Here is a 24,971-nt window from a genome sequence, read left to right on the forward strand (position 1 = left end):
AGACCTAGGATAAGAAAAAAAAAAAAAAAAAAAAACTGCTTAAGAAGAAGGACAACGTTGGAAACCTCTCACTCTCTGATTTCAAAATGTACTACATGTCTACAGTGGTCAAAAAGCTTGGTACTGGTACCATGAAAGATACATAGATCAGTGGAACCGAATAGAAAATCCAAAAATTAACCCTTCCACATTAAGCCAACTGATCTTTGATAAAGGGACAAAGTACATTGAATATGTAGGAGATAATCTCTTCAACAGATGGTGTTGGCAGAATTGGAAATGGATATGTAGATTGAAATAAGACCTTCATTTCACATCATACTCAAAAACGAACTCAACATAGATTAAATACCTAAATGTGTATCCCAGAATTGTAAAAGTTATCAATGAAATAATAGAGACAAATTAAAGGGCTCTAATACAGGGCACACACAGATACCAAAGAAGACAAAATAGATGATTGGAACAGTCTTAAAATTAGAAACTTATGCACATCAAAAGATTTCACCAAAAGAATAAAAAGGGAGTTCACAGAATGGAAAAAAAAATCTCTTGCAACAACATATCAGACAAGGCATTAATTTCTAAAATCTATAAGAAACTACAACAACTCTCCAAGAAAAAGGCAAATAACCCAATTAAACTGCACATAGGACTTGAACAGCCACTTCACTCAGGAAGACATTTGGGTAGCCACAAACACATGAAGACAGGTTCACAATCATAAGCCAATTTGTTGTTTTATTGTTAAGTGCCATTCAGTTGTTTCCAACCCATAGCAACCCTGTATAGTGCTTCTGAGGAGTGACTGGTGAGCTTGAACCGCCAATCTTGCAGTTCACATGGCTTTGCCGTCTGCCACATTAACCCACAGAGCCACACCATGACTCCCTTTTTTAGGAAGTTTCACAAGGGGGAGTTTAGTTTAAGAATGTGTGGGGAACGATAGAGTCCCCACTGAATAGTTTTCATCATGTTTAGACGGGTATGGTGAAAGGAGATGGGGATAAGATTCTTATGATTCATAGTAAATAATTCTTATTATGACTAATTGCAATTGTCACAACTGTAGAGGTATACATATTGTAACAAAAGCTGTAAGTAGTTAATATATTACAGTCCAGGAACAGAGGACCCTAGGACCATCAAGGGAGAAGAGTACAAACAGCATGTGGGACCCTATCCAGAGAAGCATCAACACCAGAGATGGAGGCAGAGATGATGACATGGAGAGATAGAGCAGTTGGGGACTGTAGACTCATGGAAAGAGAAAGGCTGTGTGCTTCTGGGCAGTAGGCAGGCTTGTAGAATGTGTCCTTTGGTTGTTTAAATGATTTTATATTCCTGAATGTTTTTGTGTACATACCACTCCCCAAAAAACAAAAACAAGAAGAGAAGTCATAGAAGAAAATACAGTTGAATGATGATGCACGAAGGGGATTGTAATCATTCCAATGAAATGATGAGTGTAAAACCAATGTTCTCTCATGTAAACTATCACTCAATTCACAATAACAATGTGGATAAAGAACAAAACAAAGTTGAACCTACAAAAATAAAAAAAGATGGTAGCAGAATGTTATAAAAGTTGTGCGAGCACTTGGAATCTGTAGATAAGCACTAGAATCCTAACCACAAGGTTGTTGTTTTGAGCCTGCCAGTCACTGTCTTAGAGAAACATCAGGCTTTCTGCTTTAGTAAAGACAGCCTCAAAAACACTTTACTAGGTTGCTATGGGTTGAAACCTATTCAACAGTACTTAACAACAACGAGCATGAAATAAAAACTGTACTATTACAAATTTAAAGTGCTAGAAAAAAATTGATAAATTCCTAGAAACATAGTAGCCACATAAAAGGTGTCAATATGGCGTAGAAAACTTGAATAGATCCATTACAAGTGAAGACAGCTAAAAGATCATTTGGAAAAAAAAAAAAAAAAAAGTATAAAAACAACTACCAACTTCTGAAACGGCCTGACCCAATACCTTCTCTGCTGAATTTTACTAAGTATTCAGAGAAGACACAATACCAATTCTACCCAAATTATTCCAGAAAATATTTAAAAAGTCAGAATACTGAATAATTAAGTATATAAAGCAATCATAACCCTGACACTAAAATCAGGCGAAAACAACTTAAAAAGAATATTATAGACCAATATTCTTCATAAACACAGACATAAAAATTCCCAACAATATTTTAATAAAATGAATCCAGTACAATATTAAAACACAACCTAGCAGCATTCATACCATGTATGCAATGAATAAGCTGCACAAGGAGCATGAAAGATTATAGAAGAATGGATGCATTTGTGTTGTGGTGGTGAAGAAGAATAATAAAGTAAAATGAGCTTCTAAAACAATTTTGTCTTTATGGAAAGAAATAGAGACAGAATGCTCTGTAGAATCCAGGAGGATGAGACTTCATGTTTCATATGCTAATCAGATTATCAGGAGGGAACACTCCTGCATTACTGGTGAGATTGGAAAATGGTCCAACCTCTCTGGAAAGCAATGTGGCACTGCCTCAGAAGGTTGGAAATAGAAATACTTTCTGATCTACTTGGTATTTACCCACAAGAAATACGAGCCATAACACGAGTAGCTATATGCACACCAATGTTCATAGCAGCACTATTTACAATAGCAAAAAGATGGAGACAGCCAAAGTGCCCATCAACTGAAGAATGGATAAACAAATTGTGGTACTTACACACAATGGAATACTATGGTTCTTTGAAGCTAGAAGTTACCGGATAACATTGATGAAATTTGAGGACATTATGTTGAGTGAAATTAATCAGTTACAAAAAGAGAAATACTGCATAGGACCACTACTGTAAAAGACTAAGTAAAAGAACCCATATTAAAGGGGTCTGGATTATTTGCTAATTTCTGGGATGTGGGGTTAGGGTGATGGGTAGGAGGGGAGGGTGGAGAACAGGACAGGGAATAGACACAGGATAGTTTGGGGGCAATATAAAAGAAGGGAGAGGGGAATGGAATAACAAAACAGATGGGAGAACAATAAGGCAGGTTTGCATGGGCTAAGTGTGACAGAGATAAATAATGATGTATGCACAACCTTGGAACAACTGGGCTCTGGGGTACAGGGATTGAGACATGGTTGGAATGGGGAAAAGGGGGAAAATAATATTAAAATGCTTGTTTGTCTTTTGAAACTTGGTTTTCTTTGCATTACATTATAAAATAGACACTGGGGGTGGGGGTAGAGGAAGGAATATCCAGAAATATCATCATAGAAAGCATGTAAGTCTGTCTTCTGTCTATAACAGATTGGAATACTTAAAATGGGTCTACAACGTGCCCAGTGAAGGTGGCTTCCTGTGGAGCTGCTGCATTATATAAAACTATAGGTGGAATCCTGAACAGTATCCAGAATCTTCAGAGGTGGAAAATTTCCACTTGAAAGGATGGGCAGACCAGCCTGGAACTGCTTGAAAAACAGAAGAAACTTCTTGAAAGAAAGACTGACAGGAAAAATACAAAACAATATTGGCAGAGCAAATGATTGTTATAAGAACAATCAAGTTGATCGCCCAGGAAACATCAAGGTAAGTGGTCGGGTCCCCTCAGAGCAAACCCCCTTCCAAGACTAAGACTCAGTGGGAATACACACTCTGATTGGTGACCACGTTTGTCACCAATAAGGGGAATCAGGGAAAAAGAGCAATGAGATGTGAGCTAAGCCCTACAACGTTCAATAGACTCACGTGAAGCCGGGTGGATACCTGGTTGGCCAGCAGTGTCGCAAGACCTGGGGACTCTTGGGTCCAGAGTCAGTGGCATAGCCACAGAAGACTAGAGTGTAGAGTGAAGTATCCAGTTGATAAGAAGAGACGGCATATGCATAAGGACACCCACACTTGTAAAAAATATCCACTTGAACTGGCTTTAATGATTGGATGATCAGAGCTCAACTAGAAGAAAAAAAAGATGAAAAAAGAGTAATCTGATACAATTTGATGAACTTGACCTACAATTCTTTACAGCAAGACTCATCCCCCCTCCCCCCTCCATACAAAGTAGACAGGAATGGGCAACTTGGACATTGGCTACCCAAAATTGGGGCCTACAAAGGCAAGAAGTGATTGGCTTACATACTTTCAAGAGGGAACCTAGATCCAGAGGTTGTGGAGGAAGGTAGAATCTCCACTGAGTCGTGTCCAATCTGTCTAGGTGGGGTTGATGAAAGGAAATGCAGATAGGTCTCTTGTGATATAATAGTGAATAATTGTTATCAGGACTGATTGTGAGGGTTGGAAATGTAAAGATAGACATTTTGTAGCAAGGAGGGGAGTGGTTAACTTTGTAGTCTAGGAGTGGATCTACCAGGGAGCATCAAGGGAGAAGAGCGGAGTGAGGGACCCTAGCCAGAGAAGCAGTGATGCCTGGGATAGAGGCAGAGATGATGACATGGAAAGATGGAGCAGCTATAGCTTTAGACCCAGAAAGGGAAAGGGGTCTTGTGCTGGTGACCAGGGGACAGGCTTGCATGATGCATGGAGGGGATTGTAACCATAGCAATGAAATGATATACGATAGGATGAATGTAAAACTAATGTTCTCCCATGTAAACTATCACATAATTCACAATATAACATTTTTTTAAAAAAGAAAAAACAGAAAGAGGTATTGCGAGTACCTGAAAAAGAATTCAGTAGAATTATATTTGTTGTTTTTATTTTTGTTAAGCACCATCAAGTCTGTTCTGACTCATAGCACCATGCATAGATTTTCTGAGGAATGGCTGGTGATCTGAAACTGCCAAACTTTCAGTAAAAATTGACTTTTGAGTCCAGAATACTAACCCACAGCACAACACCAGAACTCCAGAATGACATTTTAAGTACCTATGTAAGAACTCATAGTGTGTCACTGTGGGTTAATGCACTGGACTTCAAAGTTGGTTTGAACTGCAAGGTCGGGAGTCCATGTGTACCAGCCACTTTTTGGAAACTTTATACAGAGTTGCTATGGGTCAAAACAGACTTGATGGCACTTAACAATAACAAAACTATATAAAGAAAGATTGAGAAAAATCAAGGAAGAAATAAAAAAATGTTACAAGAAAAATCAAACAAAATAGATAAAAGATTGGAACCAATACAAAATGTACAAACAAAAATCCAGAAGATTAACACTAAGTTATCAGAAATAGACAATACACTGAAAGGCCAAAGGAGTAGATTTGAATCACTGGAACCTAGAATTAGTGAAGTGGAAGATAAATTTCTCAGTACTAACAGGTTAGAAGAATAATAAGAAAAACAAGCAAACAAACAAAAAGAAAGCCTAAAATTCATGCAGGACAACATGAAGAGAAATAACCTACAGTAAACTGAAATTCCAGAACAGGAAGAGACAAAGAAAACCACAGAAAAGATCATCAAAGAGATGCTGGAAGAAAATTTCCCTAACATCACAGAAGATGGGAAAATAAGCAATCAAGAAGCTTAATGAACCACAGGCATGAGAGACCCTGCAAGAAAATCACCAAGACATATTTTAATCAAACTCTCGAGTATCAAAGACAAGGAAAGAAACCTGAAAGCAGCTCAGGTAAAATGAAATGTCATGTACAAAGGAATACTAATAAGATTAAGTTCTTATTTCTCAGCAGAAACCATACAGGCAAGAAGAAGGCAATGGAGAGACATGTACAAAATTCTGAAAATGAAAAAAAAAAAACTACCAACAAAGCATCTTGAACCCAGCAGAGGTGTCCATCAACTATAACAGCAGAATTAGAACATTTCCAGATGAACAGAAATGTAAAAGCTTTATAAAACCCAAGCCAACTTTCCAAAATATATAAAATGGTGTTCTTTCGACTGAGAAGCAACAAAAGCAAAGAACAACTTGAGATTGCCATACATGGCTTCACCCCAAAGTATACAGACCAGATATGAAAATGACCAGAGTAAAACAAAGCTACCAGATGGCAAATAGGGAATCTGAGATGTCAGTCTATGATGAGGACAACCATAAAAGGAAAGGGGGGAATATAGTTATAGTGTTGCAGGTGGTGAGCCAGTCAGGTAGATTTCAAGATAAAATAGAGTGTTTTAAACAGGGAAGAAATTAACGAAGTACAGGGTAACCTCAAAGAAACTTAATACACATTCATATCATATCAAGAAAAGGAAAATCCATTAAGATTTTGGAAACATCAAAACTGTGAAGACATTGGAGTTTCCGGTTTTGGTGGGCAGCAGAGACAGCCAGGTAAGAAAGGGTCCATGGGGGAGGGATTGAAAACCCAGAGAATCTCTGCTCACGGAACACTGCCAGAGCTCTGGATCCAGCATAAGATACAGGGTGGCAGTTTCTCGCATGCACAAATGAAAACATCACCATATAAAGGAAAATACTGTGAGTTAAGAAACAATTTAAAATGAGACTCCCTCTGCAAACACCATGTCTGGGCAGAGTTCACAGTGTGAGACTACAGCCAGATTGCCACAGGGAACCAGAGCAAAAAAAGACACAATGACATTTTGCAAAAGGAAGTTTGGGGATTCTACATAATTTTTCCTCCTATTCTGTGTCGTGCCTTCTTTGCCCAGCCCACACCCCTTCAACTGGGTGGGTGGGCACCCTCAGCATCACCACCACTCAAAAAAGTCCAATTCAGAACCCATATTTTTCCCACAGCACAGAGATAAAGAGCTTGGCAGCTCTTTATGATATCAGTTTGTGGATCCCAGCCCTAAAGTTAACTTGTGTGGAACCCTTTACTCGGGCCTATAGTGCAAGAAAAAAATATGGTCTGGAGTGACAGACAAACCATATGAACAATCTGTAAAACCCCAATATAAAAGGACACAACTATCTCAAGAATTACGCTGTGCACACGGAGATACCTAACTGACCTTCAAAGACAAAAATATTAAGCAATCTTTTCCCCATTAACTTCTCAATATCTATCTTCGAAACTCTATGGTGGTGACTAGAGGAGGGGCCTGAGAGAGTGGACACCCCCACCGCCAGATGGAGGCTTCTATGGTGCACACACACTGCTTGTGTATCAAGGTGACTGGACAGTCAGTCACAGTTTTATTTTTGTTTCAAAGTGGTGGTTTTGTCTCTGCTTTTATATTGCTTCCGCTCTTGGTCCTTTTGATCACAAACTTTTCCTGGAGGTGGGAGATTTTTCTCCCTACATTAACCAAGAAAAGTCGGAAATCATGGCCATATAGCCAAGCTACAAGCAAATCCCATAATATTCCACCATTGCTAAAAAAAATCCAATAACAGTTGCTAAGCATTACATGTGAAAAGGGAAGCCTATTTCTTGATCATATCCACGAGGAGACACCCACTAAGCTTAATAACACAATAATAAACATCCATTTAAGCATTAAAAAAGACCACTGGAAATGAGCAACAAAAAACAAGAAAAGGTCTCAAAACATGTCCAAAACCAGAAAAGTTTAATGGGGATATATAAGCTGAAGACAGACAATGGCTCCCCAAAAGAGGCAGAGTGGATTTTTTATTTGCCTGAGATGGAATTCAGAAAAATGATATGGAAACAAATTCAAATACTCCAAAAAGGGATGGAGGAAAACAAGGAAGAAGTCAGGAAAGTACTACAAGAAAAATCAAACAACATTGGAAACAATTGAAAACCTGCACAAAGAGGTCCAGATGATTAATAATAAAATATCAGAAATGGACAATGCACTGAAAGGAGAAAGGAGCAGAATAAACGAGATGGAAGCCAGAACTAGCAAGCTGGAAGACAAATTTCTCAATACTACTAACATAGAAGAGCAAGCAGAAAAAAAGTTTTCAAAAATCTGAAGAGAGTCTAAGATTCATGCTGGATAACACGAAGAAGAACAATTTAAAAATTATTGGTATTCTGGAATAGGAAGAATCAGAGAAGAACAAAGAGGAGATAGTTGAAGAGATATTGGAAGAAAATTTCCCTAACATCTTGAAAAATGAAAAGATAAATATTCAAGAAGCTGAACATACCACAGGAATGATAGACCCCCAAAGAAAGTCACCAAGACATATAATAATCAAGCTCTCCAAAATCAAAGACAAGGAGAGAATCCTAAAATTGGCCAGAGAAAAGAGAAGTGTCACTTACAAAGGAAATCAAGTCAGATTACATTCTGACTTCTCAGCAAAACCATGCAGGCAAGAAGGCAATGGAGAGACATATACAAAACCCTAAAAGAAAAGAAAACAAAAAAACCCCTGCCAACCAAGAAACATCTATCCAGCAAAACTAATAATCAAATAAGACGGTGTAATCAAAACATTCCAGGATAAACAGAATCTAAGAGATTTGTCAAAACCAATTCAGCACTTCAAAACATCCCAAAGGGAGTCCTTTGTACTAAAAACCAACAAGAACACAAGAGCCAGAGATTGACAGCCACGGCAACAACACTTGGAAATCAATCAACAGATAGCAGAGTTCAGAACAGAAAAACAAAAAACAAAAAACAAAAAACAAAACCCTATAACAACAAACTTAAAGACCTGGAAGGTCAACCAAAGAACAAAATAATATAAATGTCAAAGAAGGGATAAATGTAGGAACAGAGATCCAGGTGGTGATGATGTTAGGTAGATTGAAGGATACAATGGATTCTCTTAAATGGAGAGAAAAGTTAATAGACTATAAGGTAACCCTTAATACTTTACAACTTACCAACTTACCATGAAAATGAACTTCCAAGCAGAACAAGCAAACATGAAAACTAAGAAGAGACTGACAAGAAATAGCACAAAAAACACAAACTCAGCACAAGAAGGCAAGAACAAAGGAACAAACAGCACTACCAAAAAATTAATATAATGGCAGCAATTAATTCATATCTATTGATAGTTATATTGAATATCAATGGATTGAATGCAACAGTGAAGAGACAATGCATGATTGGATAAGAAAACAAGATCCTTCAATATACTGCCTGCAAAAGACACACTTTACACACAAAGACTAAAACAGACTAAAAGTTAAAGGATGGGAAAAAAATACCAAGCTAATTGCAGCGCTAAAAAAGCAGGAGTGTAAATTCTAATTTCTGATAAAGTATACTTTAAGACAAAAACCAGCATAAGAGAAAAAGAAGGACACTATCTCATGATTAAAGGGTCAATTGCACAAGGCGACATAACCATAATAAATATCCATGTTCCCAATGAAAAAGCACCAAGATATATGAAACAAACCTTACTAGAACTGAAAAAAGAAATAGTTAAATCTACAATTATAGTGGGAAATTTTAATATGCCTCTTTCCAAAAATGGACAGAACAACCAGAAAGAAACTTGTCAACGTTACAGAAGAACTAAACAGCATCAACAACCAACTTGAACTCATAGATGTGTACAAAGCATTCAGTCCAACAGCAGCATAATATACTTTCTTCTGCAGTGCAGATGGAACATTCTCCAGAATTGTTCATGTGTTAGGTCACAAAGCAAGCCTCTATAAATTTACAAACATCAAACTACTTCAGAGCATCTTTTCAGACCAAAATGCTATAAAACTAGAAATCAACAAGAAGAAAACTATGGAAATAAAGTCGAATACATGGAAACTGAACAACATCCTTTTGAAAAATGACTAGGTAAGAGAAGAAATTAAACGTGAGTTCATAAAGTTCCTAGAAACAAATGAGAATTTAAACACAAAATACCAAAATCTTTGGAACACAGGGAAAGTGGAGTTGAGAGGAAAATTTATTGTGATAAATGCACACATCCAAAAAGAAGAAAGAACAAAAATTAACACATTAACACAATATCTCCAACCATTAAAACGTGACCATCAGAGGAAACCTACAGTAACCAAAAGAAAGGAAATAATAAAGATAAGAGCAGAAATAATTGAGTTGGAAAACATAAAAAAGTATAGAAAAAACCAATGAGAAAAGAAACTGGTTCTTCGAAAGGATTAATAAAATTGACAAACCACTGGCAAACTTAAACAAAAGAAAAGAGGGAGAAGACACAAATGACTCGCATTAGAAACCACACGGGCAATGTCACAATGGAACCAAATGAAATCAAAAGGATAATAACAGAATATTATGAAGAGTTATACTCCAACAAATTCAAAAACTTAGAAAGGTGGATACATTTTTTGAAAAACATGACCTACCAAAACTTACCCAGAGTGCAGAAGAAAACTTGAACAGACCCACAACAAAAGAATAAATATATCAGGTCATCAAAAATCTTCCAACAAAAAGAAATCTAGGTCCAGATGGCTTCACTGGTGAGTTCTACCAAACATTCATGGTAGAGCTGTCACCAATTCTACTCAAATTATTACAAAACATAGAGGAGGACGGAAAATTTCCTAATACTTTTTATGAAACAACAATAGCCCTCATATCAAAACCAAGGAAGGACATCACTAAGAAAGAAAACTACAGACCAATATCCCTCATGAACATAGATGCAAAAATTCTCAACAAAATCCTAGCCAACAGAATTCAGCAGCACATCAAAAAATAATACATAATGAACAAGAGATTCAACATTAGAAAAACAATGAATGTTATCCACCACATATACAAGAAAAAGGAAAACAAACAAACAAACAAACACATGATCATATCGATTGAGCAGAAAAGGCAGGTGACAAAATCCACCATCCATTCCTGATATAAACACTCAACAAAGTAGGAAATGAAGGGAAATTCTTCAACATAATCAAGAGCATATTTCCAAAGCCAACAGCCTACATCACTCTTAATGGAGAGAAACTGAAAGCCTTCCGTCTGCGAGCAGGAACCAGACAAGGATGCCTTTTGTTACCACTCTTTTTCAATATTTTTTTGGGAGTATTAGCCAGAGCTATACTTCACAGAAGGGAAATTAAAGACATCAAAATTGGCAAAGAGGAAATAAAACTCTATTTGCAGACGATATGATCCTATACATAGCAAACTCGAAAGACTCAGTAAAAAAGCTACTAGATATCGTTGGAAGATTCAGCAATAAGATCAACATACAAAAATCAGTTGGATTCCTCTATAATAACAATGACAGTGCTGAAAAAGGCATTAGGAAATAAATAACATTTATAATAGTCACACCAAGGATGAAATATTAAGGAATAAACGTAACCAAAGAAACAAAGAAATTACAAAGCACTGCTGCAAGAAACCAAAAGAGAATTACAAAAGTAGAAGAAGATACTATGTTCCTGGATAGTAATACTCAACGTTGTGAAAATGTCAATACTATCTCAAATAATTTACACATATAATGCAATCCCAATCCAGATTCCAGCATCATTCTTCAAAGAGATGGAAAAGACAATTACAAGCTTTATATGGAAAGAAAGAAGACCCAGGATAAGCAAAACACTGCTCAAGAAGAAAAGCAAGGTTGGAAAACTCTCACTACCAGATTTGAAAATCAACTGCACAATGAAATCTACTGGTACAATGAAAGATGCATTTATCAATTGAACAGAATCGAGAATCCAGAAATTAACCCATCCATATACAGTCAAATAATTTTTGACAAAGTGCCTAGGTATGTTACATGGGGAGAAGATAGTCTCTTTAACAGATTGTACTGGCAGAATTGGAAAGCGGTATGCAAAAGATTAAAACCAGACCTTTGCTTCAAACCCTGTAAAAAACCAACTCAGTGTGGATTAAAAACCTAAATGTGAATCCTAAAATTATGAATGTCATCAATGAAAAAATAGGGCCAAATTTGAGGGCTATAATACAAGGAATACAGAGACTAGCAAACATTTTGAAAAGTATACAAACAAAAGTAGACAAAATAGATGATTGGGACATACTAAAAAATTTTTAAATTACGTGCATCAAAAGATTTTACCAAAAAAGTAAAAAGGGAACCCACAGAATGAGAAAAAAATATTTTGCAATGACACATCAGACAAGGGATTCATTTCTAAAATATATAGGAAAGGACAACAACTCTACAAGAAAAGAACAAATAACCCAATTTAAAAATGGGCACAGGACTTGAACATACACTTCACCAAGGAAGAGATGTGGGCAGCCAACAAAAACAATCACTAGCCATTGTTGTTGTTGTGAAGTGCTGTCGAGTGGATTCCGGCCCATAGAGACCTTGTATAGGGTTTCCAAGGAGGAGCTGATGAGCTTGAACCACCGACCTTGCAGTTCGAACGACTTTCTAGTCTGAAGCATTAGCCCACATTGCCACACCAAGGCTCTATTGGTTGTGGTGAGTGTGTGTCGTGCAGTCAGTTCCTACTCATAGCGACCCTGTACAGGGTTTCTGAAGTTGCAAATCTTTACAGGAGCAGAACCCCTCATCTTTCTCCCGCGGAGCAGCTGGTAGTTTCAAACGGCTGACCTTTCGGTTCACAGCCCGATTCGTAACCACTACACTTCCAGAGGTCCTCTAGGACTCTATTAGAGAGATGCAAACCAAAACAACAATGAGATATCATCTCACACCAAGTAGAGGACAAAAAAATGCTGGCGAGGATACGGAGAGACTAGGACCCTCCTACATTGTTGGTGTGGGATTCCAAAATGGTCCAACCACTCTGGAAAGCGATAAGGAGCTTCTGTAGAAGGTTGGAAATAGAAATACCTTATGACCCAGCAATTCCTCTACTTGGCATTTAACCACAAGAAATACGAGCCAAAACACGAGTAGATATATGTACACAAATGTTCATAGCAGCACTATTTACAATAACAAAAAGATGGAGACAGCCTAAGTGTCTTTCAATTGAAGAATGAATAAACAAACTGTGGTAATACACACAATGGAGTACTGTGCTACCTTGAAGTACAACAAGGAAGCTGCAAGACACTGCATAACATGGATAAACCTTGAGGACATTATGCTGAGGGACATTGTTGTTTGTTGTTGTTAAGTGCTGTGGAGTTGGTTCTGACTCATAGTCACCCTGCACAGGGTTTCTGAGTCTGTAAATCTTTACAGGAGCAGAACGCCTCATCTTTCTCCCATGGAACCGATGGCAGTTTCAAACTGCTGACCTTGAGATTAGCAGCCCGATTCATAGCCCCTATGCTACCATAGCTCCTTATGAGGGAAATTAGTCAGTCACAAAAGGAGAAATACTGCATAGGATCATTATTGTAAAAGAGTAAGAAAAAGAACCCACACTAACAGGGGGATAAATATTATATATATTTGCTTATCAAAAGGATATATGGAATGAGAGGAGGGGAGGGAGGGAAGGGAAAATAGAGCACAGGTTAGGGAATAGACACAGGATATCTTGGGTGCAGGGAGGGGGCGGGAGGGCAATACACAAGAAGGGTGAGGGGAATGGAAGAACAATTGTGAAGGGAGAAAAGTTAGGTAGGTTTGCATGGGCTAAGTTGGAAAGAGGTAAATGATGATGTATGCACAACCTTGGAACAATAGGGCTCTGGGATACAGGAACTGAGGCATGATTTGAAAGGGTAAAAGAGGGGAATAATGTTATGATGCTTGACTGTTTTTTAAATCTTGACTTCCTTTGCCTACCATGTTAAAATAGATATTTAAGGGGGGGAGAAAGGAATAGACAGAATCATCACTGCAGAAAGCTTGTAAGTCCATATTCAGCGTATAACTGATTGGAATACCTTAAAGGGGGCTAGAAGTTGCCAAGTGAAAGAGGCTTCTTGTGGAGGCTTTACATTGCACAAGACTATAGGTGGGCTCCAGAACCCCATCCAAAACTGACTGAGGTAAGAAATTTCTGCTGGAAAGAATGAGTAGACCAACCTGGAGCGGCTATAAGAACAGAGGATATTCCAGGAAAGAACCAGCAGGAAAAATCCCAAGCAATAACAGCAATCTGATTGATTACTACAAGAACAAGTAAGCTGTTCACCCAGGAGCCATCAAGGCAAACGATCAGGACAGCTCAGAGTAAACCCCCATCCAAGATTGAATAGGCATGTGGTCTGGCTGGTGACCATGTTGGTCACTGATAAGGGGAAGAGGGGGAAAAGACAGCATTGCAGTTGTGAGCTAAGCCCAACTATATTCAATAGACGACTGTGAACCCTGGTGGTGCCTGGATGACCAGCAATATGGCAATACCCGGGGACTTCTGGACCCAGACGAAGTGACATGGTCACAGAGGACTAGAGCGGAGAGTGAAGCATACAGCTGACATGAAGCGAAGGGAGAGGAACAAGAACACTCATACTTGCAGATAGTATTGGCTTGAACTGGCTTCAATGGCTGGATGATCAGAACTCAACTAGAAGACGAAAAAAGAGGCAGGGGGAAAAAGAGTAACCTGCTACAATTTTATGAACTTTCCCTATAGTTATGGATGTAGTAGCTCAAAAAAATAAACAAATCTTTACAGTGAGGATCACACCCACCCCCTCGGTATGCAGAATTGACAGGGATGGGCATCTTAGACATTGGCTACCCAAAATTGAGGCGGGATGGGGGCTACAAAGGCAAGAAGTGACTGGCTTACAAGCTTTAAAGAGGGAGCCTAGTTCCAGATGGGGAGGAGGAAGGTAAAATCACCACTGAATGATTTCCAATCGGTTGGGACCGGGCTGGTGAAAGGAAATGGGGATAAGACTCTTGTGGTACAATAGTGAATTATTGCCATCAGGACTGACTGTGAGGGTAGGAAACACAGAGGTAGAGGTTTTTTGACAAAAGAAGGAGAGTGATTTATTTTGCAGCCCAGGAGCGGAGTTCCCTGGGACTATCAAGTGAGAAGAATGGAGAGCGGGATCCTACCCCGAGAGACAGTGACACCAGTGATGGCGACAGAGACAATAACATGGACAGATGGAGCGGTTGGGGACACTCAACTCAGGGAGGAAGAAGGGCTTTATGCTGGCAGTTGGGGGATGGGCCTGTGCAGTGTAGCCTTTGGTTATTTGATGATGCATGGAGGGGATTGTAATCATTGCTATGAAATGAAATACGATAGGATGAATTTAAAGCTGTTGTTCTCCCATGTAAACCTCATGATAAAAACTAAAAAAAACAAACAACAATAACAACAAAACCTGAATAAATTGACAAGAAAAAGCACAATACTCAGCACAGGAAATCATGCAGACCAAAGAAACCAGCAGCACCACAGACAAACAAACAAACAAATAAACAAACAACAAAATGACTGCTATCATTGCATATCTATCAATACTTACACTGAATGTCAATTGATCAAATGCACCAGTCAAAAATGGAGTGTAGCAGAATGGATAAGAAAACAGGATCCTTCATTATGCTTTATATAAGAGAAATACCTTACACACAAAGACAAAAATAGTTTAAAAAACAAATGTTGAAAACATTACATCAATCTAATTACAATAAAAAAGAGTAAGATTGGCAATATTAATCTCTAATAAAATAAACTTTAAGGCAAAAAACAGCATAAGATATAAATGCATACATTATCAAATGATTAAAGGGTCAAATGAACAAGAAGATACAACCAAAACAAATTTCTGTGTACTACTGTGACTCAAAATATATAAATCAAACTCTAGTAGAATTGGAGAAAGAAATAGACATCTCTATGCTAATAGCAGTTAAGAAATCACAGAACCTATTGTCCTAGGCAAATTTGTTACAAAATTTGTAACAAAAATTGTAACAAAAAATTTGTTAATGTGTTAAAAGCAAAGAATTAATTTTGAGGACTAAGTCTGCCTGACCCAATTGCTTTATATGCATGTGAAAGGCGGACAGTGAATAAGCAAGTAGATCCATCGAAGAATCAATGTATTTGAATTATGTTGTTGGCAGAAAAGTATTAGTAGTACCATGGACTACCAGAAGAACAAACAAACCTGTCTTGAAAGAAGTACAATGAGAATGCTCCTTAGAAGACCTTTTACTTTGGACATTTTGTCAGGAAGGACCAGTCACTAGGGAAGGACATCATGCTTGATAAAGTGGAGGTTCAGCAAAAAGTGGAAGACTTTCAATGAGATAGATTGACACAGTGGCTGAAACAATGGGCTCAAACATAATAATTGTGAGGATGATGTTTGTTGTTGTTGTTAGGTGTCATTGAGTCGGCACCAACTTATAGCGACCTTAAGCACAGCAGAATGAAACATTGTCTGATCCTGGGCCAACCTCACTACTGTTGCCACACTTGAGTCCATCGATGCTGCCATTTGGCCAATCCATCTCGTTGGGGGTCTTCCTCTTTTTCTCTCACCCTCCATCTTACCAAACATTATGTCCTTCTCCAGCAACTGTTCCTTCCTGACAATATGCCCAAAGTATAAGAGACGAATTTTGGCCATCTTGGCCTCTAAGGAGCACTCTGGCTGTACTTCATCCAAAACAGACTTATTGGTTCTTTTGGCAGCCCATGGCACTTTTATTCTCCTCCAACACCATAATTCAAAGGAGTCAATTATTCTACAGTCTTCCTTATTCACTGTCCAGCTTTCACATGCATATGAGATTATTGAAAACACCATGGCTTGGGTCAGGCCACCTTAGCCCTCAAGCTGACATCTTTGCTCTTCAACACTTTAAAAAGTTCTTGGGCAGCAGATTTGTCTAATAATGTAGGACTGGAAAATATTTTGTTCTGTTGTGCTTATGATCATTATAAGTTTGAAATTATAAGTTTGAAATGGCTCAAGGACATAATATGAGAGATAAAGTTTGGCCAGCTTGGCTTCCACAGTGCACTCTGTCTGCACTTTTTTAAATACAGATCTTTTGGTTCTATTGGCAGTCCATGTCACTTTCAATATTCTCCTCCAGCACCATAACTTGAAAGCATCAATTCTTCTACGATCTTCCTTATTCATTGTCCACCTTTCATATGCCTATGAAATTATTGAAAATACCATGGCTTGGGACAGGTGTACCTTAGTCTTCAAGCTGACATCTTTGCTCTTCAACACTTTAAAAATGTCTTGTGCAGTAGATTTGCCTAATGCAATATGTCATTTGATTTCTTGACAGCTACTCCCATGAGTGTTGACAGTTGATCCAAGAAGAATGAAATCCTTAACAATTTCAATCTTTTCTCCATTGATAAGAATGCTGTTTATTGGTCCAGTGGTGAGGATTGCTGTTTTCTTGACATTGACATGCAATACATACCGAAAGCTCTGGTCTTTGATCTTCATCAGTAAATATTTTAAATCTTCTTCACTTTCAGCAAGCTAGGTGGCATCATCTGCATATCGCAGGTTGTTAATGAGTCTTCCTCCAATCCTGATGCCATGTTTTTCTTCATATAATCCAGCTTCTTGGAGTATTTGCTTAGCATACAGATTGAATATGTATAAAGAAAGAATACAACCTTGATGCATACCTTTCTTAATTTTAAACCATTCAGTATTCCCATGTTCTGTTCGAACAACTGTCTTTTGGTCCATGTACAGATTCCTCATGAGCACAATTAAGTGTTCAGAAATACTCATACTTTGCAAAGTAGTCCATAGCTTGTCATGATCCACACAACTGAAAACTTTGCATAGTCAATAAAGCACAGATAAACATCTTTCTGATATTCTCTGCTTTCAGCCAAGATCCATAGGACATCAGCAATGATATCCCTCATTCTACATCGTCTTCTGAATCCGTCTTGTACCTCTGGAAGTTCTCTGTCAATGTATGTTTGCAGCCATTTCTGTATTGCCTTTAGTAAAACTTTACTCTCATGTTAGAATTGTTTTAACTTTGGTGAAGAAAGAGGCAATATATAACAAGTGGTATAGATCACCACAAAATAGCCCAGGCAAAGGAGGATATTGGGAGAATAAAATAGCTAAAGACAACAAAAGTAAATAATATTGCATCTGTTGTCATTGCTATTGTTAAGTGCTGTTGAGTCTTTTTCGACCCATAGCGATCCTGTATAGGGTTTCAGAGGAGCAGCTGGTCAGTTTGAACCGCCAGCCTCACAGATCAAACTGACTTTGCAGTCCAGCACATTAACCAACAGTGCCACTCCAGTACTCCAATATTGCATATATAATCCTGAAATAATAATAATAATTTACGAGTGGATACATTGATAGATGTACAAGCTGAACAAGTAGGTTGAAGCAAATGATATTATGTCTCTCTCTCTCTCTCTCTCTCTCTCTCTCTCTCTCTCTGTATACATAGAGAGAGAGAGACAGTTAGATATAGATAGAATAATAATAGACTCCTGGTGAAGTGTTGGAGGATCAGCACTGGATTGTGAACCACGCTGTTAACATTTCAAATCCACCTGCTGCTCCTCAGAAACTCTCTACAGAGTCTCTATAAGTTGGAACCAACTTGTTGGTAGTTAACAACAACCATATATATATATGAGTCCTGGCGTGGCACTGAGGATTATGACGCAGGACAGCAAGGTCTGTTTGAACTGTATTATTGGCAGTTCAAGCTCACCAGTTGCTCCTCAGAAATCCTATACAGAATCACTATGAGTTGGAACCCACTTGACAGCACTTAATAACAACATAAAACAAAACAATAACTATATGTATATGGAGATAGATAGATAGATATGAATATTTGACAAAGGATATTTCTACATATGTTTTATGTATACTATAAATATATACATGAATATAGTAGATTATTCAGGTCGCAAAATTAAGAAACCCAAATACCTTGAGGAAATGAGTGACTGGGTCTCGATGCTCAGGATTATACTCAAATTCCATTGGCATAACGTAGTCCACATAGCGGCTTTTATCCTACTTTGGTGAGTAATCACTGGGATTTTAAAACCTTTTGAGTAGCCATCTAAGATGCAAATATTGGTGTCTCTCCATGCAGAGCAAAGGAGAGTGAATAAAATCAAAGACACATGAAAACAGATATTCTAAAGTACTAAGGAACAATGCAAACCTAAACCTCCAACTACTGAACCTCCACCAACTGTTATAGTTGGTGTCCAACTACAACAACTAACAAGTTTGAAACCATCACAATAGAAGTACCTGGAGGGTGTGGGAAAAAAACTGTGGAACAAAATTCAATATCTTAAATAGCTTGTTAGTCTGATAGAGACTGGTGGAACTTCAAGACTAAACTATGTGTTACCCTTCAATCAGGAACTGAACTCACTCCTGTGGTTCAAATATTATTCAAGCATAGTCAGGCCTATAACGTGAATGCTAAAACCTGAGATGTGTGCATGTATTAGAACAATCAACAATATGTGACAAAAAGGACAGCATTCACCCATGGATAAATCTCTGAAGGAATAGCAAAGAAGGACAACTGGAAATGGAAAGAACAGAGGGAAGTGAGTATTGCAAACAATATCACGAAACATTTTATATGATATGAATTGTTGAATGTGAAAAAAATTCTATGTAAATCATCACCTAAATCATAAAAATTTTGTTTAGTTTTAAGGAAACAAACTGTGTTAAATATAGGATGACAAAGGTAAGCTTCCTAGTAATCCCTAGGAAAATGAATACATACAAAAATCAAAATAAAGAAGAAAAATAAAAAAATATTTAGTAAACAAAAAAAACAGTAAGTTAAAGGAAAAGAAAATTTGTGCACAAAAAGAACTTAACACAGAAAACAAAGTAAAACAAAGACACTCTTAACTCAAAAATTATAATATTATGGCATCAGTAAGTTCTTATCTATTGAAAATCATAGTGAATATAAATGAATCATATTCACCAGTCAAGAGGCAGAGAGTGGTAGGATGAATATAGAAAATATAACCCATCAATATCTTGTTTACAAAATACACAATCTAGACAATAACACACAGATAATTTAAAAGAGTCATTCAATGAGATCAGGAATGTCAATATTAATATCCCAAAGGATAAAATACCTAGGATTCAATAAACTAAGATGTAAATGGCTTATATAATGAAAACTATAATACACTACTACAAGAAACCAAAGAAATTTTTATAAATTGAAGAACATACCATGCTCATGGATTGGGTTATCTCTCACTGGAATGGACACAAACTTATATCTATTCCAATCAGTTGGCCAGGTCTTCAAATTTCTTTGCATGATGAGTGAAAACTTCTGGTACTGCATCAGTGTGCTGAAAGATTTGACTTTGTATTCCATCAATTCTCAGATTATTCTTTGCAAATGCCTTCATTTCACCTTGAACTTCTTTCTTTGGCACTATTGGCCCTTGATCATATGCTGCCTCTTGAAATGGATGAATATCAACCATTTCTTTTTGGTATAGTGATTCTGTGTATTCCTTTCATCTTCTTTTGATGCTTTCTGTATCATTCAATACTTTACCCATATTATCCTTTGGAGGGACACAGATGGAGGGGAATCACAAGTTTAATCTAAAATATGAAATTTAATTAAAATACTATCCACAAACATTTGATTATAAATTACTTGACAAGAATTGAACTAGGTAGTAGGTAGTAGTAGTTCTCCAACTATATTATTCATAAAAATTCTCCTGGGAACTTATTTTAAAATAAGGAGAGAATCTTCTCTCAGAGAATCTGATTAACTAGGTCTGGAATGGTATCAGGTATTCACAATGTTAACAATCTGAACCATATTCTAAAAATTGTTACTGTAAAATAAATATTTGATGTCGGAAGAGGGAAGATGGAGTCTTGTTGATGCGCTCCACCCAGGCACTCCACGACATAGACCTGAAAATTCAAATGAAACAGATACACATGATAATCCTGTAACTCTAAGAATAAAAATGCAAAAATTTGATTAAATACTGATTGAAATAAGAAACAGAATTAAATCAGCTATTCAGGAGAGAGATAACAGGGACCTAACATAGTGTTGCCAGTTGAGAACACAGAAGGCAATATACAAGGGTGAGGAGAATCCAACTTCAAGACTTTTCCATTAAGACAGATATACAGTTAAAACAAATCTAAAGTGAAACAAGTTACACCTATCACCCAATTGCAACACTGGAGCAATGACAGATTGATCATGTTGACCCTGCTGATAGTTTCTCTTCACAAAAAGTAAATAGAGACCCAAGACCGCTCGCTCATCAACTATTCTACCCACCTGGAGACAGGTGGAGAAACACACCAGTGCTACCAAATTAGCAATCAAAGTAACCACACACACCCTCACACACCTCATCCACTAGAATATATCAAAACAAAAAGCAGGATGAAATAAACCAACACATAATCAACAAAAAGCACAACTCCAAAATATCTCAGAAAGCAGATGTCTTCAAGTCAAGCATAAAAAAATAACAAGATGACAAAAGCATAAACAAAATAAAAAAGCAGGAAGTATGTTTAAGGAAGAATAAATAATACCTGATATGAAAATCCAAAATTTTATAAATAAGGACTCTCAAGGGATTGAGAAAACTACAAATAAAATCAAAGAACATACAGACAAAACACTAGAGGAATTCAGGAAAACAATACAAGAGCAAAACAACAAAATAAATAGGCTACTGGAAATCATACAAAAACCCAAATGACAAATACAGAAAATTAATATGAGAATTTTTAAATGGAAAACACATTGGAAGGACAAAAAAGAAGGATCAATTAAATGGAACAGATCATCAAGTGATAAGACAAATCCCTTGAGACCAACTTGGATGAGAAGTAATAAGAAAAAAAGAATGAACAGTGAAGAAATCTTCTTGATATTATACTACAAAATCAAAAGACAATCTACCTGTTGTTAGAAATCTGGAACAGAAGGACTCAAAACACACAGATGCACACACACACACACATACACACACACACACACACACTCAGGGGGAGAGAGGATTGTCAAAGAAATTAAATCAAAATCACACAACAGCAAAAAGAAAACCCATTTGTCATTTTACTCCATTCCAAATCATCGTGACGATGAAAATTTTTGTGGAAGCAGAGAGCCTCACATTTCTCCCATGGCTGCTAACTACGATGTCCACAGCTTGAATCTACCGGTCTTTCTGCAGCAGATAGATGAGGCTTTCCACTCCTGTAAAGATTTCCAGCCTTGGAAAACCTATACAGGGTTGCTATGAGTCAGAACCTATTCCATGGAACACCACTACCACCAGCACCAAGTTTAAAACGGTCTGATCAGCAAGCCTGGTGTTTTATCTTTTAATAATTTTAATAATTTTGAGTTTTCTTCCACACAGTCTGTCAATATGAACCCTTTCAGAGCAGTTGGTAAGTGGTAACTGGACACCATCTAGTTCTTCTATTGTCAGAGTCCCGGAGACATATGACCATATGTCTCATTAGTCTGTTGGGCTAATTTATTCATAGCAACTTCAATTTTCATCACTTTTCTTTATTCTGCACTTGGAGAGACCAATAGCTGCAACTTAGATGGAGGTTCATGAGCTTTTTTTTTTTTTTTAATGTTTTATTGTAAGTTATGTGATAGTTTATATGGGAGAACATTACTTTTACATTCATCCTATCGTATATAGTTTCATTGCCATGGCTACAATCCCCTCCAAGCATCATCAACCAAACAAAGGGTACACACTACAAACCTGTCCCCTGGTTGTCAGCACACAGCTCTGCTCTCTCTCTGGGTCTAAAGTCCCCAGCTGCTCCATCTCTCCACGTCATCATCTCTGCCTCCATCTCGGGCTTCACTGCTTCTCTGGGTAGGGTCCCATTCTCCGCTCTTCTCCCTTGATGATCTCAGGGACCTCTGCTCCTAGACTGCAAAGTTAATCACTCCCCTCCTTGCTACAAAACATCTACCTTTACATTTCCAACCCTCACAATCAGTCCTGATAACAATTATTCACTATTGCATTACAAGAGACCTATCCACATTTCATTTCATTAGCCTCACCTAGACAGACTGAATACTACTCAGTGGAGAGTCTACTTTACTCCACACCCTCTGACTCTGGGTTCCCTCTTGAAAGCTTGTAAGCCAGTCACTTCTTGCCTTTGTAGCCCACCCATTTTGGGTATCCAATGTCCAAGATGCCCATCCCTGTCTATTCTGTGTATGGAGGGGGGTGGGAATGATCCTTGCTGTAAAGATTTGCTCGCTCTTTTGAGCTACTGCATCCACAGGTGTAGGCCAAGGTCATCAAATTGTATCAGATTACTCTTTTATTTCCTCTTCTTTATTCTTCTAGTTGAGCTCTAATCATCCAGTCAGTGAAGCAGGTATTATCTGCAAGTGTGGGTGTTCTTGTGCATATGCCGTCTCTTATTATCAGCTGGACGCTTCATTCTCCAATTTAGTCCTCTGTAGCTATGTCACTGATTGTGGGCTAAAGAGTCCCCAGGTCTTGCCACACTGCTGGCCAACCAGGTCTCCGCCTGTGTTCACAGGAGTCTATTTAACCTTGTAGGCCTTAGCGTGCAGCTTCATTGCTGTTTTTCCCTCACTTCCCCTTATCGGTGATGAACGTGGTCACCAGTTAGAGCGTTTATTCCCATTGAGTCTTATTCTTGGAAGGGGGTTTACTCTGAGGGGACCTGACCACTTGCCTTGATTTCTCCTGGGCAAGCAATTTGCTTGGTCTTGTGGTAACAGTTGGTCTGCCTATATTGTTTTGTATTTTTCCTGTAGGTCTTTCTTTCAAGAATTATCTTCTGTTGTAACCACTCCAGGCTGGTCTGCCTGTACATTCAAGTGAAAATTTCCCACCTCTGAAGATTCAGGATGCTGTTCAGGATTCCACCTACAGTCTTATGTAATGCAGAGGCCCTGCAGGAAGCCTCCTTCACTGGGCACGTTGTAGTCCCATTTTAGCTATTCCAATCAGTTATAGGCAGAAGACAGAATTACAAGATTTCTATGGTGATATTTCTGGCTATTCCTTTCTCTCCTCCTCAAGTGTATATTTTATCATATAATGCAAAAAAAAAAAACAAGATTCAAAAGACAGCCAAACATCTTAACATTATTTCCCCCTTTTCCCCATTCCAACCATGTCTGAATCCTTGTATCCCAGAGCCCTGTTGTTCCAAGGTTGTGCGTACTTCATTATTTACCTCTGTACCACTTAGCCTATGCAAATCTGCCTAATTGTTCTCCCATCTGTTTGTTCTTCCATTCCCCTCTCCCTTCATGTATATTGACCCCTCCCCAGCACCCAAACTATCTTGTGTCTACTCCCTGCCCTGTGCTCCACCTTCCTCTCCCTCCCCTCACCCCACGCCCACATCCCAGCAGCCAGCAAAGAATCCACCCCCTTTAGTATGGGTTCTTTTTCTTAGTCTTTTACAGTAGTGGTCCTATGCAGTATTTTTCCTTTTGTAACTGATTAATTTCACTCAACATAATGTCCTCAAGGTTCATCCATGATATGCGGTGGCTTGCAGCTTCCTTGTTATTTTTCAAAGTAGCATATTATTTCATAGTGTGTTTGTACCACAGTTTGTTTATCCATTATTCAGTTGATGGACACTTTGGCTGTGTCCAACTTTTTGCTATTGTAAATAGTGCTGTTATGAACATTGGTGTGCATATATCTTGTTGTGCTTTGGCTCATAATTCTTGTGGGTAAATAACAAGTAGAGGAATTGCTGGCTCATAAGGTATTTCTATACCCAACCTTCTGAGGTTGGGAATAGAAATACACCACATCCCCACCAACATTTATTGTCCTCTGTTTTTAGATCTTTGCTGTTATTGCTGGTGTGAGATAATATCTTATTTTTATTTTTATTTGTATCTCTCTAATGGCTAGTGATCATGAACATTTATTCATATGTTTGTTGTCTGCCGGATCTCTTCCTTGGTGAAGTGTCTTTCATGTATTGTGCCCATTTTTTAATTGGGTTATTTGTCTTTTTCTTTTAGAGGTGTTGTAGTTTACTATATATTTTCAAAATGCGTCCCTTGTCTGATGTGTCATTGTAAAATATTTTTTCCCATTCTGTGGGTTCCCATTTACTCTTTTGGTGAAGTCTTTTGATGCACATAAGTTTTTAATTTTAGTATGTTCCACTCATCTATTTTGTCTACTTTTGTTTGTGTAGTTTTCAAAATGTTTTGTAGTTTGTGTATTCCCTGAATTTGTGCCCTCACATTT

At 37.8% G+C, this 24,971-nt stretch overlaps 1 pseudogene; it reads right to left on the minus strand.

The window, feature by feature from the left end:
• The window catches only part of LOC102842853, a 95,058-nt pseudogene that overhangs the window by 58,747 nt on the left and 11,340 nt on the right, over positions 1–24,971 (minus strand).

This window comes from Chrysochloris asiatica, unplaced genomic scaffold, assembly GCF_000296735.1.
Source record: "Chrysochloris asiatica unplaced genomic scaffold, ChrAsi1.0 scaffold00464, whole genome shotgun sequence".
Classification (NCBI taxonomy): domain Eukaryota; kingdom Metazoa; phylum Chordata; class Mammalia; order Afrosoricida; family Chrysochloridae; genus Chrysochloris; species Chrysochloris asiatica.